The sequence below is a fragment of the Pipistrellus hanaki genome (genome assembly GCF_964339955.1).
Source record: "Pipistrellus hanaki genome assembly, chromosome: X".
NCBI lineage: Eukaryota > Metazoa > Chordata > Mammalia > Chiroptera > Vespertilionidae > Pipistrellus > Pipistrellus hanaki.
The window spans coordinates 45328485-45349347 of NC_140524.1; the positions used below are offsets into that span (position 1 = coordinate 45328485).

General features: G+C 39.3%; 1 protein-coding gene and 1 long non-coding RNA gene across 4 annotated transcripts in view; both read left to right on the forward strand.

The window, feature by feature from the left end:
* The window catches only part of LOC311615240, a 974758-nt gene that overhangs the window by 342689 nt on the left and 611206 nt on the right, over window positions 1-20863 (forward strand). The gene's annotated exons all lie outside the window — the stretch shown is intronic.
* The window catches only part of ACSL4 (acyl-CoA synthetase long chain family member 4), an 88330-nt gene continuing 87209 nt past the window's right edge, over window positions 19743-20863 (forward strand). The window contains exon 1 of one of the 3 annotated variants that reach the window (XM_084870459.1): window positions 19743-19903. The gene's annotated coding sequence lies outside the window, so the exon portion shown is untranslated. The remainder of the gene's footprint in view (window positions 19904-20863) is intronic. The other 2 variants (XM_084870461.1, XM_084870460.1) reach the window with 2 other exon arrangements.

Here is a 20863-nt window from a genome sequence, read left to right on the forward strand (position 1 = left end):
ACCCAGTTGACCCAGTAATCCCACTTCTAGGATACTCCAAGAAACCAGAAACACCAATCAGAATGGATATATGCACTCCTATGTTTCCTGCAGCACATTTTACCATAGCTAAGATCTGGAAACAGCCTAAATGCCCATCAGCAGATGAGTGGATTAGAAAACTATGATACATCTACACAATGGAATACTATGCTGCTATAAAAAAGAAGGAATTCTTACCATTTGCAACAACATGGATGGAGCTGGAGAGTATTATGCTAACTAAAATAAGCAAGTTGGAGAAAGATAAATATCACATGATCTCACTCATATGTGGGATATAATGATCAACATAATTTGATGAACAAGAATAAATCCAGAGACAAATGGTAGGGGAGGGGTGGTTAGAGAGTAACCAAAGGATTTGTATGCATGCATATTTGTGTAACCAATGGACACAGACACTGGGGCTCGGGAAGCTTGCCCGGGGTGGGAATGGCTGGGGATGGGGGGTCAATTGGGGGAAAAAGATACATATGTAAATCTTTAGACAATAAAAAAAGAATTGATATGTCCCGTCTGACGCTGGTTCCCATTTAAATTAATTCGAAGACAGTTTCACGTGGTGCCAGCATTTGTAATGACTATTAATAAATCACAAAGACAAACTCCAGACAGAGTAGGAATATTCCTACCTGAACCCATTTTTGGACATGGTCAGTTATATGTTGCTTTCTCCCAAGTTCAAAGAGTGTGTGATGTTAAATTTATAAATACTTTATCATGGGGAAATTAGTCAAGCACTCTGAAAGTGTTTTTACTCTTTTAAAAATATATATTTTATTGATTTTTTACAGAGAGGAAGGGAGAGGGACAGAAAGTCAGAAATATTGATGAGAGAGAAACATGGATCAGCCGCCTCCTGCACATCCCCACTGGGGATGTGCTCACAACCAAGGTATGGCATTGAACCTGGGACCCTTCAGTCCTCAAGCTGATGCTCTATCCACTGAGCCAAACTGGTTTGGGCAGTATTTATTCTTATTGTAGTATACAGAAAGACATTAGAATAAGTTTAATCAATTTATCAGTAATTTTTTTCAATGTTTTTGTATCATGTTTTTGTTGTTATCGTTTGTTTGTTAATCAATTTATATATTATTTTCATATCCTTTTTACTAATTTTCTTTCATCTCTGACATTTCTATTATAGAGAAAGGGCAAATAGTGATATTAAAATATTTCTTCTATTTAATTTCCTTTCAATGTGCACAAATTCATTCACCAGGCCACTAGTATTAGATATCTCCAAGGATTCAATGAACACTGCAAGAGAATTCCTTTACATTTGGGAGGGAAATGATGGCTTAGGCTAGGAGCAGTATTCTACAATAGAGATTAATTTAAGAAGTTCAAGTTCTTATTGGAATCAAAATCTGGAAAACAAGAATTATGTAACAAATATTCCAGACTTTTCCAGATGGTGAAATGAGATCACATGAACACTATTATCCAAATTTCATCCACCACAAACTCTGCCTGCTCACAACAGAAATTAATACCTTTCCAAAGACTCTCCAATTGTCCCTCAGCAAGGAGAATGTGCTTGTAACAACATATTACCTATGCGATTGTAACAAACTCACCCATATCCTTATAATCCAGACTACTAGTCAAAGCACCTCATCACTGCCTCTATTGCTTATCTCCTTTGTGCAAATAGCACAGAGCTTCCATTCCTTGAGCTACTGATAACTGAGTTATTCAATCAACTGTATATTAATTTTGTCATTTGGATCTTTAACAGCATTTATTTGTGTCCAGAATCATAGAAGTTCCTTCATGAAAGTAGGTCCTTCAGCTTTTGGCTCTATTTTCCCCAATTGGCCTTGAATCCAAAGGACTAGCCAGAGCACCAACACTCTACTTTCCCCTCTATTCTTTCCAGCTCTCTTTTTTTCTGTGCCACAGCAATAAACAACAGACAAAAACCTACTTTATCACTCCTTCTTCAACTCAAATCCCAAAGGCTCCACTCATATGGACTTATGCAAGTAGGTCAAGGAAGGGATAAGAGAAAGTGTCACCTGATTTCTTTCAGGCAGAGTTCTAGCACGAGCTTTAGCCCAGCCAAGATATTCTATTACACATATAATAACAACATGGGCTATGTTTCTATTAGGGCCTGGGTGGGAATAGGAATAGCATGTCAGAGGAAGAAAACTGGTGTAAAAGGAATCACTAATTCAGAAAGAGAATTCAACCTTGAAAGAATCAGTGGCTCCCTTTTTTGTTCTTTTCTTACTGTTCTCCATGTTTTTTTAGTTTTAATATTGAGTCAAACACTTTTTTCCTTCATCTTTATATCCAGAAGATGACATAAATTAATTAGTATTCATGGTTGAACACAAGTTAAGATGATTTATGATGCTGATTTTGGCAGGCCTCTTTGCCTTAATTCTATTTCATATCCAAAGCTAAAGCTTCCTGTTCCATAAATCAGTGGAATATTTTTTCAGGTAAAGCAGTCTTAATAAGAAGACAATATCACTTTCACACTACAGTTACTGCAACAGTGAAGAAGTGCTGGAAGCCCGTTTTAATTAGTTCATCATGAAGATTTTCAAATTGTAAAATATAAACAAATAGTCAAACCATTACCCCATTACTTAAAGTAGAATAATTTAGACTTAATTTTTTATGTATTATTACCTATGAGAAAAATGATAATGAACCCCACCTCTACTGGTATGTTGTCAATTTCTAGACAAAGTAGGAGGAAAATTCTAGAGGCTGTGAGCGAGGACTCAGGAGATCTTAATATCATAAGAAAAATTCTTAAATATCAAGAATTGCTGACAAATAGAGAAGAACCTGGAGTTGGTAAAATATTACAAGAGGTTGAAAGTGCAGGAAGGAAAAGCAAATGATTAGACTGACCTAGAGCAGGGGTTCTCAGTCAGGGGAGATTTTGCCCCCTAGGGGACGTTTGGCAATGTCTGCAGACATTTTAAAAACAATAAACTTTTAAATTTTAGTATAGTTTTAGAGTTACAAAAAAGTTTCAAACACAGTACAGAGACTTCTGAATATCTCTACTTAGTTTCCTCTATTGTTAACATTAGTATGATATATTATTACAACTAAAGAAACAATTTGACACATTATTAACAAGTTTATAATTTATTCAGATTTCTTTAGTTGTTACCTAATGTCTTTTTTGTTTGTTTGTTTGCTTGTTTGTTTGTTTGTTTGTTTGTTTCAGGATCCCATCAAGGAAACCATAATGCATTTAGTTGTCACATCTCCTTAGGTTTCTCTTGACTGTGACAGTTTCTCAGACTTTTCTTTTTTGACCTTGACAGTTTTGAGGAATACAGGTCAGGTATTTTGTAGACTGTCCCTCAGTTGGAATTTATCTGATGTTATTCCCATAATTAGACTAGGGTTATGTTTTTATTTAAGGGGAAGGATGATAGAGGTGAAGTGCCATCCTTATCACATCATATCTAAGGCTATCAACATGACTTATCACTGACGGTGTTAATTTTGACCTGTCCAAGATAGTATTTGTGAAGATTTCTCCATTATGAAGTTATATCCCCCACCCCTTTCAATACTCTACTCTTTGGAAGCAAGTCACTATGTGCAGCCCTCACTTAAAATAGTTATGCTCCATCTCCTCAAGGGGGCAGGCAGAGGGGAGTAACTACATAAAATATTTGGAATTCTATATGGGGTGTTTGTTTTTTCTCCCATATTTATTCATTCATCATTTATTTACATTTAATATAGACTCCAGCATACCTATTGCAGACACTTTAATTTTTGTAAGGGGACACTTATGGCACCTAACGGTAGAGACCAGGGAAGCTGGTTCTGTAACGCACATGACAGATTCCCACAGCAGAAGTTATCTGTTCCAAATGTCAATAGCACCAAGGTTAAGGAACCCTGCTCTAGACTCTTTGATGTTTTACTCTATTAGGTGTTTCATATGGAAACACAACTCTAATTTTAAAATTGAAGTCAATAAATAAAGTTGAATTTTCAGAAATGTTTGTTGGAATGCATGAAATGAATAATTCTTTAGGTGTTATCCTATATAATAAAGAGGTAATATGCAAATTGACCATCACTCCAACACACAAGATGGCCGACCCCATGTGGTCAAAGATGACCACCCCCATGTGGACACAAGATGGCCACCACAAAATGACCTGCAGGGGAGGGTAGTTGGGAGGGATCAGGCTAGCAGGGGACAGCAGTTGTGGGCGACCAGGCCTGCAGGGAAGGGCACTTAGGGGTGATCAGGCCTGCAGAGGAGGGCAGTTGGGAGGAATCAGCCCTGCAGGAAGGCAATTGGGTGGGACTAGCTTGCAAGGGAGGGCAGTTAGGGGGACAAGGCCTGTAGGGGAGGGCAATGTGGGGGACCAGGCCTGCAGAAGAAGGCAGTTAGATGTGACCAGGCCAGCAGGGGAGGGCAGTTGGGGGTGACCAGGCATGCAGGGGAGGGCAGTTGGGGGTGTCCAGGCTGGCAGGGGAGGGCAGTTCAGGGCAATCAGTCCGGCAAGAGAGCAGTTAAGTATCAATCAGGCTGGCAGGGGAGTGATTAGGGGTGATCAAGCTGGCAGGCAGAAGTAGTTAGGGGCAATCAGGCAGGCAGGTGAGCAGTTAGGAGTCATCAATCATGGATTGTGCAAGGGATGTGGGACTGCCCATTTAGGCCCTGTCACACCAGGATCAGGCCTAAATGAGCAGTTGGACATCCCTTGAGGGGTCCCAGATTGAAAAGACTGCAGGCTGGAATGAGGAACACATACCCCCATGCACGAATTTCAATCACTGGGCCTCTAGTGTAGACATAAAATAGGAAATATAGTTTCTCTAAGGCTGTGTATAAACAAAATGAGCTGGGAAGTTGAAGCAGCTACCAAGACTATTAAAATCCATTAGTTTCCTCCACCTACCACTCTTTATTTAAAGAAAAACTTTGTCTTAATAAGTACACATTGGTAGTCTGCATTAAATGAATTTAGTGAATATTTACTTAGCACCTGTGTATAAGTTTCAAGAATCAATGGAGACTTTGAAATGAGCCTGGAGGTGTGAAAGATGATATTAAAAAGGAAATGCCATTTCCTTCATAGTCAGCCTCCTGTACATGCCACCTTATTACTTCCTTGCATTGAACTAGAACAGTGGTACTAAACCAAGTTCAATTTTGCACTCGCCCAAGACATTTGGCAACATCTGAGGATTTTGGGTGATAGGTCCGACAACTTCGGGAGAGGAGTGTACTGTTATCTAGTGGGTAGAGACCAGGAATGCTGTTAAACATGCTATAGTACACAGTGCAGCTCCCCAAATAAAAAAAATATCTAGCCCCCAATGCCAAAGTGACAAGTTCGAGAAACCCCGAACTAGAGGATAAGAAAATAGCCTTCTAGGTTGATCAAATCAATTTCTCACAATCAGAGAGAGGTATAGTTGTCTTTGCATATCCCCTTTTAAATAGTGTGTGTGTGTGTGTGTGTGTGTGTGTGTGTGTGTGTGTGTGTGTGACACTAAAGCCTTTTTGGCCACATTACTGTTGGGGTTGAAAGACATCCCAGAGCATAGGTGTACTTGAGTAAAACCAACCTCCTTATCCTAGCCCATAAAACCCTGAAAATCAGGCTTTCCATCCTTTTGGTCTTCTTTTCATGTCCCTCTGCCCTTGGCTCTCTTGATCTATCCAGCTGCACAAGACCCAAGCACAGATTCACTTTGTGATCTTTGCACTTGATGATCTTTCCCCTAACTTGGGCATAACTGGCTCCCTTTTATCATTCCCTTCTCAGCTCAATGTCACCTTCTCTGCACAGCATTTCCTAATCACTATATCTAAAATACATCTTCACACAAAACACTCTCTTGATTTCATAGTTTTCTGTTGTCTATAGCACTTCCCACTTTCTGAAGTTATCTTATTTGTCTTTTACATTAGCATACATGCTCCCTAGAAGCAAAGGCCATGTCTCTCTAGTCCAGCTTGTGTCTGTGTCACATACACCCAGTCTAGCACAGAGTTAGTGTTAAATAAATATTTTTTGAAAAAAAGAAGAAAATAATAATAAAATGTATTTGTTGCTGAAACTGGTTTGGCTCAGTGGATGGAGTGTTGGCCTGTGGACTGAGGGGTCCCAGGTTCGATTCCAGTCAAGGGCTGGTACCTTGGTTGTGGGCACATCCCCAGTGGGAGGTTTGCAGGAGGCAGCTGATCAATGTTTCTCTCCCATCGATGTTTCTAGCTCTCTATCTCTCTCCCCTCCTCTCTGTAAAAAAATCAATAAAATATATTTAAAAATTTATTTGTTGAATAACTGAATAAATGAATGAATTTCTTTGCCATAAAGACTTAAATGTTTTTGGAAATTCTGAATTTGCAGTAAAAGTTTTGTGCTTCTTTAGCCGGAGGGAAAAATAAAATTGAGAAATAAAAAGTTTAAACATGTAATGCTTAAAAAGAAACCATCAACAAAACAACAAGAAGGCCCACTGCATGGGGGAACATACTTGGCAATGGTATCATCGATAAGGATATAATCTCCAACATTTACAGGGAACTCATACAAGTTAACAAAAGGAAGGTAAATAACCCAGTCAAAAAATGGGCAACAGACCTAAATAGATACTTTTTGAAAGAAGACAGAAGGAAGGCCAAAAGGCATATGAAAATATGCTCATAGTCACTAGTAATCTGAGAGATGCAAATCAAAACAACAATGAGATATCATCTTACACCTGTCAGAATGGCGATCATCAACAAATCCACAAATGACAAGTGCTGGCAAAGATGTAGAGAAAAAGGGACCCTCCTTCACTGCTGGTGGGAATGCAGGCTGGTGCAGCCACTGTGGAGAACAGTGTGGAGTTTCCTCAAAAAACTAAAAATGGAACTTCCTTTTGACCCAGTGATCCCACTTCTAGGAAAATATACCAAGAAATTAGAAACACCAATCAGAAAGAACATATGCACTCCTATGTTCATAGCAGCACAATTTACCATAGCCAAGATTTGCAAACAGCCTAAGTGCCCATCAGCAGATGAGTGGATTAGAAAACTGTGGTACATTTACACAATGGAATACTACGCTGTGGTAAAAAAGAATGAGTTCTTACCATTTGCAACAACATCAGTGGAACTGGAGAGCATTATGCTAAGTGAAATAAGCCAGTCAGAGAAAGGTAAATATCACATGATCTCACTAATTTATGGAATATAATGAACAACATAAACTGATTAATAGCAACAGATCCAGAGACAGAGAAACATCGATCAGACCGTCAAACCTCAGGAAAGATAGGGAGGGTAGGGGTAAGAGGGAGAGATCAACCAAAGGACTTGTATGGATGCATATAAGCCTAACCAATAGACACAGACAACAGGGGGATGAGGGCATGTGTGAGGGTTAGGGGGTGGGCAATGGGGGAATAAGGACACATATGTAACACCTTAATCAATAAAGAAATTAAAAGTAAATAAAATAAAGTTTGAATGCTTTATCACTTAGGAACACACTACATAATATGTAAATTTTGTTAGATTATGAAATGGTTATATTTGTTATATTACATGTAGATGAAGAATTTATTAATGTAATTATGAATTTAAATTGAATTTTAAAATATTAAAATTTGCCTGCACGGTAGAGGCTCAGTGGTTGAGTGTCCACCCATGAACTAGGAGGTCATGGTTTGATTCCCAGTTGGGACACATGCCAAGGTTGCAGGCTAAATACTCAGTGGGTGGCATGTGGGAGGCAGCCAATCAATGATTCCTTCTCATTATAAATGTTTCTATCTCTCTTCCTCTCCCCTCCTCTCTCTGAAATCAATAACAATATATATTTTTAAATATTAACATTTTATTCCCAGCTTTTCCCCATTTAATGTAAGCAGAAAACTTCCTGAGGACAGATGAAAACATTGATACTGAAGTTGAAGATTTTAGAATTTAAGGTCCTACACAGATGTAGAAAACATTTACTCTTACAAAATGAGCCATGGGTCTTCCTGGCTCCAGCCCTTAAGAATATCACATTTTCTGAAATACTGGAAAGTTTCTTTCTGATATTGGTTCTTACAGGCCTTGAATATTTGCTGATAAAGTTAAATGAAATAGCAGGAATGTCATAAAAGTGCATAAGGAAGGTATGGTAGATGGGATAGGTTGATTCTCAACTCCATGTATTCACTGGGTAAGAAGGAAATTGCAAACCTGGAGTGGACCTTTATATAGTAGTTTGAGCACATAAAGATAATCGACAAATGTATTGGAGAAGTTTGCTTTTTTTCCCCCCCTTAAAAATTAGGTAAAGGAGAAGAAATAATCTTTTCCTTCAAAATTTCTACTTTCTTTGTTAAACATGTTCCACATAAAATGAACAGACCATATTTTCCCTAGATATTCTCGATGTGTTTTTTATCCTAGAAATTCAGAGTATTTTAATAAATGTAGTTATATTAATTTTGGATATGGTTAGATTGCCTACCTTCTGGGAAATTAATATGATGTAGGCAAGGTGGTAAAGTAGGATGAGCTTTGTGACAAGACTCAGGAGATCTGTGTTTCAGTCACTAGTTCTGAAATAACAAGTTTCATAAACCTTGGATAAATTACCCAACCTCTTGGGGAACCCCATTTTCCTCATTTGAAAATAAATGAATGGTTGGATTATAGTTTAACTTTAAAGTTCTTTACAACTTCAAAATTCTATTTGAGAAGTTAATGTGTTATGTATTTTAAATTTAAAAAGCAAACTCTTTCTTTGTTTGCATGTATAGAAATTAAAATTGTTGTCTCAGTCCTAGCCAGTTTGGCTCAGTGGATAGAGCATTGGCCTGCAGACTGAGGGGTCCGGGTTCGATTCCAGTCAAGGCACGTTCTTGGGTTACAGGCTTGATCCCCAGTAGGGCGCATGCAGGAGGCAGCTGATCAATGATTCCCTCTCATCATTGATGTTTCTATCTCTCCCTCTTCCTTCCTCTCTGAAATTATATATATATATATATATATATATATATATATATATATATATATACTGTTTCCCCTAAAATAAGACAGTGTCTTATATTAATTTTTTCTCCCAAAGTTGTGCTAGGTCTTATTTTCAGGGGATGTCTTATCTTTCCATGCGCTAGGTCTTATTTTCGGAGGATGTCTTATTTTCTGGGAAACATGTGTGTGTGTGTGTGTGTGTGTGTGTGTGTGTGTGTGTGTATATATATATATATATATATATATAAATATATATTATGTATAATAAAAATAATAAACTGTTGCCTCAGTTTAAACCTGTATCAGCAGAATGAATAAGTTAAAAGAGAAAAAATGGTCCAGGGACACAGACTTCTAAAATATGAAGTCATGTTCCTCTTTGTGTACTGGCCAACTGCCTAGGTACACTTGTGTAATGATCTGCCCTCTGCCCTGAGATTTCTTAATCTACATTTTTCAAAGTGTGTCCCATATGTTTGTTTATCAAAAGCACAACTGTCTCAGACAGGACAGTGTAATATCCTAGTCAATGGCTGAAATACTTTTCAACTCTGAAATTTTCCAGTCTTAAATTTTATAACTTCTCTGACCTTAAATGAGGGCAGCTTGGCTTTCACTTAATCTGATGATGCATTTTATTTATTTATTTATTTAAAATAGATTTTAATTGATTTCAGAGAGGAAGGGAGAGAAACATCAATGATGAGAGAGAATCATTGATCGGCTGCCTCCTGGACCTACTAGAGATCAAGCCTGCAACACAGGCATGTGTTCCCGACTGGAATCGAACCCAGGATCCTTCAGTCCTCAGGCCGATGTTCTATCCACTGAGTCAAACTGGCCAGGGCTGATGATGCATGTTATCTGAAGAAAGATACTGGGTTTTGAAACTCTTCTCTCCTCCATCCTATATAATAAAGAGGTAATATGCAAATTGACCCTCATTCCAACATACAAGATGGCCACCCCCATGTGGACACAAAATGGCCACCACAAGATGGCCAGCAGGAGAGGGCAGTTGTGGGTGATCAGGCCAGCAGTAGAGGGCAGTTGGGAGGGACCAAACCTGCAGGGGAGGACAGTTAGGGATGACCAGGCCTGCAGAGGAGAGCAATTAGGGGTTACCAGGCCAGCAGGGGAGGGCAGTTGGGGGTGACCAGGCCTGCTGGGGAGGGCAGTTAGGGGAGGGCCGGTAGGGGAGCAGTTAAGCATCAATCAGGCTGGCAGGGGAGTGGTTAGGGGATGATCAGGCTGGCAGGAGAGCCGGTTGGGAGCCACCAGTCCTGGATTGTGAGAGGGATGTCCCAGATTGGATAGGGTGCAGGCTGAGCTGAGGGACAATCCCCTTCCCCCCATGCACAAATTTCGTGTACCAGCCCTCTTATTCACTTATAAGGAAAAGTTATAATAAATTGTAAAGTGATTCTGCCCTGCCTCTATAAGGGTTTCCTTCTAGTCTTCTAACACAGGACTCAGGGAGCTCTGGGTCATAATCATCACCAGGAGAGTAGAATTGGCAAATTATCCCCTGAAAAGAGTAAGAACATAAGATCTATCTGGTAAAGATTGTTATATTTAGGCACATCATAGCATGATCTTGTTGATAAATGTGGTTTTAAAATACAAAGCCAATAGAAAAGATGAACCTGGTCATCTCAGATAAAAGTAGCTGACATGGTCTTTGTGTTAGTATTTATTTCCAATTTTGGAGGTTTGCTAATGTTTAAACACTGCACCAGATACAATTATGGCCCTATCAAAATTTACTATTACAGAGCTTTATCATGGAGCTGATCTGATCTGCATTATCTAAAGATTCGTTTTTGACATTTTTTTTTATAACCTAGGCTACTTCTCTATGTTAATTTATAGGTGTACTTTACATCATGCTTCTCTTGGGATTCTGTATTTAGTCCTCCTTTCAGCCCCAGGTGAGCTTGTTTATTTCCCCAAAAGTGGCAGCTTTTGTAAACTGTTGGGAAAAGGGGTAAAGTATATGGTGTGGGGGAGGAAGGTGTGATTGAAGTTGAAAGGACTTTTAAGGTAGTGAGCTCTGTTTAATTAAGCTGTCTTTCTCTGACATTTCCCCCAAGTAGAATGTTAAAATAGTGTACTCCTGCCAAAAAATCCCCAAACTCAAGTCCCAAACAAAAGTAACAACCTCTCTACCCTGTAAACACTATTGTTTTTGTGTTGGTGACTTATTTGAAGAATCATTATATTTAATTTAAATATAACCTTTGTGATTCTATAGCAGATCAGTGAATGCACTTGTTTTCTTTTGGGGGCCTATTTATCAATGGGACTATTACTATAAATTACTTGTTTTCTATTTCTTTTGAAAATCAGAGAAAAAAACTGTTTTGGTGATATGAGTCAATTATATCATTTGATTCTGCAAGTCTACATGCAGGAGTTATTCTAAGAAACTAATTTGAGAGAAATGCAAGTTAATAATCAAGAATCTTCATAATAGCATCATTTATAGTACTGGATAAAATTTGAAACTATCCTAAATGTCCCACAAACAATAGAGGATTGGTTAAGTAAATTATGTGATATCTATATACTAGAATATTATGCCTTCCTAAACATAGTTTTGTGTGTGTGTGTTTTAAATATATATTTTATTGATTTTTTTACATAGAGGAAGTGAGAGAGATAGAGAGCTAGAAACATCCATGAGAGAGAAACACCAACCAGCTGCCTCCTGCACACCCCCTACTGGGAATGTGCCCGCAACCAATGTACATGTCCTTGGCCGGAATCGAGCCTGAGACCCTTCAGTCTGCAGACCGATGCTCTATCCACTGAGCAAAACCAGTTTTGGCCTAAACATGGTTTTAAAATGATTTTTAAGAACACAGGGGAGAGCTCATGTTACATGTCAAGGGGCAAAAAAGCACACACTACTATATATAGAGAATGGTTTCAATTTTGAGAAAAATATGCATAAGAAGAAACTACTGAAAAATAGATGAAAATATTAATAGTGGTTGTCCAAGAGCAGCAGATCTGGATTTAAAAAGTGTTCTTTGGGTATTTTTGGTGTTTTCTGTGTAATAGTTATTAATTTTAGAAAAATATGTTAAAATTATCAAACATTTTATCTTATTTTTAAAAATTTATTTTTATTATAGAAAGTGTTACAGATGTCCCCTCCCCCCACAAACCTCTCCATCCTGCTCCTGTCCCCTTCTCAGGCCTTCCCTGCACTATTGTTTGTCCATGGGCTATGCATATAAATTAATTGGTTAATCTCTTCCCACTACCCCCTCTTCCCTCTGAAATACAGCAGGTAAGTCTGTTGTGTGATTCAATGTTTCTGGATCTTTTTTATTCATCAGTTTATTTTGTTCATTAGATTCCACATATAAGTAAAATTAAATATTGTAATGAAAGCAAATTAAACAAGAACAAGATAGCACTGTTTGTCTATTGGATTGGCAAGATTTTTAAAGATTGATCATCTTCAATGTTTTCAAGAATATGAGGAAAATAGCACTCAAGTAGGAGTGTAAATTGGATTGGCACTTTTTAAAGTATCTTTTAAATTTTTAAATGCACATACTCTTCAACCCAGCATCATTTCCACTGATAGGGATCCTCTATACAACTGCTTGAACAAACTCACCAAGATATATGCATAGATGCCCAGCTGGTGTGGCTCAGTTGGTTGAATATCTTCCCGTGCGTACATCACAAAGTCCTTGGTTCATTCCCAGTCAGGGTAGACATGCCCAGGTTACCAGCTTGATCCCCATTAGAAGGTGTGCAGGAGGCAGCCAATCAATGTTTAATTCTATTGATGTTTCTATCTCTCCCTCTCCCTTCCTCTCTCTGAAATAAAAACAAATTGTACTTAAAAAGGTATATGCATAGGGATATTATTTGGAATATTGTGATAATTAGGGAAAAATCCTGAATGTTCATCAATAAGGATATGACAAATATAGTATGGTATATCCATATTATGGAATACTGTATAACAGTAAAAAAAAATGAATTATAATTCTAAACATGGAATGATGTTTCTGATATCTTATTAAGTGAATAAAAACAATTTGTAGGGCAATATGTATAATATATTCTTTTAAAAATAAGTATATGTGACTGTATATAGGCACTGCAAACATTTAAAAAGATATATACCAGATTGTTCATAGTTGTTATCTCTGTGGAGTGGGATCAAATATTCTCTTATTTATATACTTTCATTTCAACAGAGGAAATGAACATGCAGCTCCTCTGTAATAATAAAAAATATAATGAAGAACCCTGGACAGGTATCTCAGTTGGTTAGAAAGTTGATCCGAGATGCCACGATTTCTGGTTTGATCCTGGGTCAGAGAACATGTAACTATTAACCAATGAATGCATAAATAGGTGGAACAACAAATTGATGTTTCTCTCTCTCTAAAATAAATAAATAAATAAATAAATAAATAAATGTTTAAAAATAATAAAACACAGACAACAGGGGGGGAGGTGGGGGATGAATGGGGGTTGGGGGGGTAAGGGGGTAATGGAGGGATAAGGACGCATAGGTAAAACCTTAATCAATAAATTAAAAACAATAAAGCGACAGTCAGTGGAAAAGTAGAGCTTACTGTGTGAAAATTGCTTTGTAAATAATCTTTCAGGAATATATCAGTCCATGTACAGTTACAAAGAGTTTAGAGACCTTTACACGGGACCTAATTTGCACCATGACTCATTGAAGAGAGAAAATAGTTACAGGGAGGAAGTTATTCATAAGCTGATCCAGATTGCCATACCTAAATTTTGCCCAGTGGCAATAAAGTCAGAAATTTATAATTTCATAAATATTGAAAAGAGCTTGTAGAAAGTTGAGGTTTGCCATAGATTCTGAAAGCTACTTGTGTAGATGATATAGATTAAATACATCTCGTAGTCAAAACTGACTTTCAATAGCTATGAGTTTACCTTTAAGGTAGTATTTGCTTTAAATGTCTTGTCATAGGAGGGGTTCCCCCTGGGTCTAGTATAGATGTAAGATATTCCAAAATGAGACTTTGCTTCTCTTCTAGATGAGTTTATCTGATAAGATGCACATGTGAAACATTACTTATTCAGCCACATGCACATTTTTCTCTCAAATAATAGTATTTACCTCATAGGCTTATTGTGAAGGTAAAATGAAATAATACATGTGAAGTGCTGGGGTGGGGACAGTGTCTGACACATAGTAAGTACTCAACAACAACTGGTGTCCATTGTTATTCAAATACATTGCTAAAGATTTACCATTTGAATGACAATAACTTGGACTGTACCAGGTGCCATATATGGTACAAGTGAAGGAAATAGATTTATATGATATATTCTTTTTTTTAATTGTTTTCTATTTCTATTTTAATTTGAAGGATTATTTTGAATAAATGTTCATGGGTTGAGCAGAGTGAATATCTAGTTATAATGATGGGGTTTCTCCATTTCATAAAAGGCATTATCAAAGGGTATAATAAGAGGATTGAAGGAAATGGAGTTTAGCTTGGAGATTACAGAGTGATTTAATGAATGAAAGTGAAGGTGGTGGTGGTAGAACACTTCTTAATGAATTTAGTCCTTGGATTCAAAGAAAGTCAGTCAAAACTAGGAGAATCTGAAGAAAAACTGGTGTGGTATAATGGAAGAATATGAGTTTTGATTCTAGCTTATTTTTTTACCTATCTGTAAAATGAGGAGATTAGTAATTAGTAGCTACCATTTACTACACATTTGCCATAAGCTGGGCATTTTATAAGCATGATTTCATTTAATCCTTTCTCAGTGGAGCCTTATGAATGAAGTTAATATTATTCCCAATTTACAGATGAGGAAGCTGAGGCTCTGAAGAAGTTATGTAACATGGTTGAAGGTGGTCCAAGTTCAATGCCCAAATGGTTTCTAAAGATTTTCCATTTGCTACTCTGCCTCTATGTGGCTTCCGGATTTTAATAGTTAATGATTCTGAATAAGGGGCATTTTTAAATTTTGTTGTTATTTGACTTGTCTTTTAAGAATGAGAGATAAAATAGAATCTTCTTGTATTTGAAAGGGAAAGAAAACTAGAGATTTAAGGTGAGTTATGATATTGATTACCTTTTCCCTTAACCTAGGCTAGAGGCACTACAGAAAGTGGGTAAAAATGTACCAAATGTAACTTTCTTGCAGACTTGTTGACAACCACAGCCCATTTCATTTGCCTCATGGGTAATATGAATATTTTGTTGTTGTTTCCTCCTTTTTGGGAAGGTTGGTAAAGCAATTTGCAAGAATACTGCAGATTTTATTTAGAGGGGATAGATAGGAGTTTGCTTTTTTAAAAAAATTGAATTTATTGAGGTGCAATTTGTTAATAAAATCATACAAGTGTATAACTCAATAAAACACTATCTTCATACTGCATTGTGTGCTCAGAGATGGAAACAGGTAGGGAGGCCTGCCCAAGTCCTTTCACTTTTTAAAAGACAAAGAATGAATTAGTGAGAAACACTGAAATCAAGTTCCATTAAAACCCTGCTGGGATTTTGACTTGCACTGCACTGACTTTATAGATTAACTAGAGGCCCAGCTCGATTAAAATTTCACTAGGAGGTGCTCTGCCTCCTGCTGTGCTAGGAGGCACCTTGTGGGGGGCTGGGACCCCTGCCTGACTCACGTAGCACCAGCAACCATGGGAGTCAGGCCAGACTGGCACCACAGGAGGCTGGACTGGCGCCACAGGGGGCCAGGACCCCTGCCTGACTTACAGCATCCTCTAGCCCCTCTGCCTGTGTCCACTCTGGGGCTACCCAAATCACCATGCTGGCTCAGGCAGGCCTCCCTACCTCTGTGTCTCTGCTCCAGGCCTCACCTGAGTGCACAACCTCCTCCTGTCTGATCGTGACCCCTTATGGAGTCCTGGTCTAATTTGCGTTATATATATGAAGAAACGGACTCTTTATAATATTCAGTGTTCCTATCCAGTCTTTCCATTTTTTTTGGTTTTTCAATTAATTAAAAAACTATAAAATGTATTTCAATCTCAAGAAATGATTGAGATGACAAAGAATCATTTCTCAAAAAAAAAAAAAAAAGAACATTCAGATATAACTACTATGCCTTTGACTATTTTTTAAAAGAGTAGCTTGGGTTATTACTTATGCTCACAGTGAGATCATCTTCTATCTAGGTTTCTGATTTCACCAGTTGTTTCAGATATGCCACTGAAGACAATATTTGTCCTGGTTATTTGGTCTGAAAAAAATAAAGTCTTATTAATGACAAGACATAATTGGACTGTGAAAAAATTGTTATAAAATCCTGCTGCTTGCGATTTCCTCCACAAGAGGATATTATTACTTTACAAACCTGTGAAATATATTTAACACACAAAGGCCTGTTCCCCAGTCAATGAAGAATTGTTTTCTGACCTTCCATAAATAACTAATGCCAGCAGCCTGGCTATCTGTTTCAGTTTCCTATTACAGGAGTGTAAAATGGGCAAGACCTAAATATCAGTACCTCCTAGAAGAGCTGTCCTGCTCAATTCTGTTTGGCTTCAAACATTTTAATATTCTTGCATTCATTGCTTTTTATGTTGTATTTTGAATTTATCAATTTCACTGTATAATTTTCTCTTTTCAATTTCCATGTTTTTCTTTTCTATTTCTAACTGCTTTTGTGATTCTGAGGAGGACTTATTACCAAGGAAGTGTGATATAGTGGCAAGTACCCTGGCTAGAAGTCATCAGAACTGTGGTAGGAAATCCAGGCTTTGCTACTAGTTAGTTGTGACTGGACAAATCATTTGACCTGCATCTGGTTCTCCATCTGTAAAATAAGGATAATAATCCCCTGTCTTCCTAACTAGTAAACAATGGGGCAAATGTTCTCCCTAAAATGTCAGACAGCTGGCAGGGGAATGTTTTGCTCCTGGGTAGTAGTTCTGGAGGGTTTCTGGTGACAAGGAATTAAATAAGGTTTGTTTTGATCCTAAAAAATGAAAAAGGAAAAGCAATAAATACACTTGGTTTCCTTTTTGGCAATGTAGCTCTTCTTTCCTCTACATCCTGGGTGCAATTAACTGTAGAGGAAAAGGTGAGCTATGGTAGGTGATAAAAATAGCCAGAACTTCAGCATTAATGAATAGCTTAATTGATAAAGATATTGAAAATTCAAGTTTCTTGGTCTCAAAAATATACCTATATTATACACACACACACACACACACACACACACACACACACACACACACACACATACATAGTGTGTTATGTGCCCATACATATAAACAAAAACACTGAGAGCTTCAGGCTCTTTCCTTGAAACCTTGCAGAATTAGAGGTACTGCGGTAAGCAGAGGACTCAGTGTTCAGAGGAAATTGCCTAATTGAAAAGGTCTTGGCTAAGTGACTGGTGGTAAAGGAAATTGACAAAAGTATTCTTCAATTACAAGTTCTTTTTCATCTTGGTCCAACAGATTGATGTGTTGCAAGGGGTCTGTACTTTTTGTTTTGATTCCACAACTAGACACAAAGTTTGTTGAGGGAAGGGACCATTATTTCTTCGATTTCATTTGTGTTAACCTTACTATAGATGACAGTGCTCTCTGTATAGTAAGTTCTCCCTTATCTTCTAAGCAAAATGAGGTATAACAAAACCAATTTTACCCTAGGCTAATTGATACAAACAAGAGTTAAGTTCCTAAGGCATCTCATCAACTTTATAACGAAATGACGTTGAACAAACCACCTTATTCAAGAACATGCTCTACAATATAGGTACCCAGTGAATTATATAGCTGACAAATGATTATTTCTGGCATTACAACAAGATCTCGTGAAATAGGCATGACAAATAAACTTGTTGTTTGAAGTCCTGTACTTTCTAGGTCAATCATAAAAGGAAGTTACAGAACTGCCATAGCAATAATTATAGGCATGTTATATGTAAGTGGGTGGGTCTGTTGGAAATTGGATGAGTGATCCCACTTCAGAGTAGTAATATACAAAAGCTATAACTCCATACTCTCTTAATTATAAAACTACAACCATAGCGTTACCTGGAATACTTATTAAAAAATTCAAATTTTGCCCTGGCAGTGTTGCTCAGTGGTTGAGCATTCACCTATGAACCAAAAAGTCACTACTTTGATTCCTGGTCAAAGCACATGCCCAGGTTGTGGGCTCAATCCCCAGTGTGGAGTGTGCAGGAGGCAGCTGATCAATGATTCTCTCTCATGATGTTTCTTACTCCCTTCCTCTCTATAATCAATAAAACATTAAAAATTCAAATTTCTCAGCCCCACTCATATCTTTTTGTATTTTTTATTTTATTGATTTTTTACAGAGAGGAAGGGAGCGAGATAGAGAGCTAGAAACGTCGACGAGAGAAACATCGACTATCTGCCTCTTGCACACCCCCTACCCGGGATGTGCCCGCAACCAATGTTCATGCCCTTGACCCGAATGGAACCTGGGACCTTTCAGTCCGTAGACCGAGGCTTTACCGCTGAGCCAAACCGGTTTCCGCACAGCCCCACTCATATCTGAATGCAATACATTGGGATTGCAGATATAGGCACCCATATTTTAACAAGCACTCCAGAGGATTCAGATGCAAATTAAAGTTTTAGAATGACTCTAGCTTGTAACCTGAGTCGGTGAGATACCCATGAATGTTGTTACCTCTGGTAATTCTTTGGGAAAATGAAAATAGCAAGTGAAATGAAATGTCAATTACTAGCAGGAAAGGAAGCTAGTCTTCTAGTCTGTATCAAGAAACTGGAAGAATACTGGCGCTTTCTTATTATTTTTATAATAAATTCTTGGCAGTTTGTCATGGCTCATTTGCAATTATGATCTGTTCCTTTTGAAGTTCGGAGACAGTTTGCTGGAATTTTATTTTTAACAGCAATTTCTCAAATCTCTTAGGAACAGTATTTGTAGGACTGGCTCATAAGCAACGATCAGGTCCAGTGAGATATCAGAGTGCTACCGTGACTTGACCTTGCAGCACCCTGGGTACGAAAAGCATAAAGTGAAAACCCTGCATCCTTGTGATATTTCATCAGCAGGAGGGAGGGGACGGGGGTCTTGACGCAGTGAGATGCGAGATAAATGGAAGATGCAAGCATTAGCTCAGGCTTGGAGGAGCAAGGTGTCTTTGCTCGGCAAGATCTCTCTCCATAGGAAAGGCAGTGAATCCAAAGATGCATTCTTTTTTAAAAAAAATTCTTTATTGATTAAGGTGTCACATATTTGTCCTCATCCCCCCATTCCCATTCCAAACCTCTCCTCACACATCACCCCCCCACCCCGCCCCATTGTCAGTGACCACTGGTTAGGCTTATGTGCATGCATACAGGTCCTTGGGAGACGCATTCTTTTCAAAGGGCGGCTGAAAGATGACCTGAGGGGAACTTTTGGGCAGGTTCTGCACTTCGCCCAAACCAGACTGGCGCCGACCTTGACAACCCAGGGATAACGCGGCCGCCAGCCCCGCAGCAGCGGGAGCCAGAGACCCTGAGGCGAGCCGGCTCCAGCGCAGCCCCCCTCCTCTCGTTCGGTGCCCTAGGATCCGCCTCTCGGGCTGACGTCCCGGGCGAGCGGAGGCACAAGCGTGGGTGGGCCGAGCCGTGGGCTCCCGCCATTCGGCGGCTCAGCCTCGCCACCGCGCGCCCCGACTCCGCCCGCCCCTGCAGGCGCGTCTTTTCCGGGCTCGCGCCGCGGCCCTGGCTCCGCCTCCGCCGCTCGTTGGGTGCGCGCGCGCCGCTGCGGCTTTTTCTCGGCCTCCGCGGCGCCCTCCTCGCCGGCGCTAGCGGACACGCCGTTCCTCTTCGCGGCTCCGAGGACCCGGCGCCTGCCGCTGCGATCGCCGCGGGTAACCGCTCCGGTGAGTAACCCCTCTGGCCAGGCTTCGGCCCGACGCCGCCTTCCCGCACCTGAGCCCCGAAGCAGTTGAGCCAACGGTTCCATTCCGGTTCCCGAAATCGGCTCCATTTCTTTTCGAGCTCCAGCGACTGCCCACCCGACTCCCCCGGGGGCCGGAGAGCTCCCCGAGATTTCTACATCTTCCCCTTTACTGAAGTCTGGAGTCCTTGAGACCCTCGGCTGCTTCTTCTGCCGCTCACCATTCCCGGGGAGGGAGAGGCATCTTCCTGATCTGGGTGCTCTCCTTTGCCATGCCCTTTCCCAAAGGGGCACACCAAGAGCTTGCCAGGCTTCCCAACGACCTCTAGGGCGTCCCTAGACCTCAACTCCATTTTGTCCCCTCTGGCTCCCTCTTTATGTCCCAGGGTAAGCGGGTCTCTTACCTTAGAAGCATCCGCCCTTCTAATGTGAGGGATGCCCTGGCTTTCGCTATCCTATTAGCTTCTATATTGTTACATATGGTAGAAAACAGCTGGGTTTTAGCAGTAGCATGCTCTTATTTTTCCCGTTCTTTCAATATTCTTGTCCTCAGTGGGTGCTATATATTTAGTATTAGCTTTATTCACTTCCTCTTCCTCTCATTTCAGTGCCCTACAGAAAGAACTGTGGCGGATGTCTATAGCACATAGAAAAATCGAGGAGAATATGATTCATTGCCTAACCCCCATCAAGGGGTTACATATTTTAAATAAGACGTCATTTCTCCTCTTCCCTCCAGCATATCCTCCTCCAAAGGCATTTATTTTTCCTCCCTCTCGTAATAAATTTGCTCCATTCGCTCTTTGACCTTAAAAAATCAGTCATCATTGCTGTGAGATGCAGAATAAGGGCAAAATGGCATTTAATGAATCCCTTTGAAAAAAAATAAGCAGTCTGCTTTATGGTTTAATCAACTATTTCACAGTAGTTACTTGTCACTATA